The following is a 311-nucleotide window of genomic DNA, read 5'->3' on the forward strand; positions in this document are numbered from 1 at the left end:
GATTCTAAAATTTCTTTTCCTTCCCTTCCTTTGTAATATATAAACGTATGTATAAACGTATGTACGAACGTATGTATAAACGTATGTATGTATGAACGTTTGTATAAACGTATGTACACGGAGAAAATTTTTCGTTACTTTTTACCGCAAAATTTATTACAAATTTCATCATGTTTGGTAATAAGCTTGGGACAACTTGACGATAATGAAATATTAACAGTAACGATAGATTTTTTGAAATATACAAGAGACTTTTTATAAATGATGTAGTAAAAATTATAATGCAGATTGTAAAATGTTTTGAAGTGAGT

The sequence above is a fragment of the Trachymyrmex cornetzi genome, unplaced genomic scaffold, assembly GCF_001594075.2.
Source record: "Trachymyrmex cornetzi isolate Tcor2-1 unplaced genomic scaffold, Tcor1.1 scaffold812, whole genome shotgun sequence".
Taxonomy (NCBI): Eukaryota; Metazoa; Arthropoda; class Insecta; order Hymenoptera; family Formicidae; genus Trachymyrmex; species Trachymyrmex cornetzi.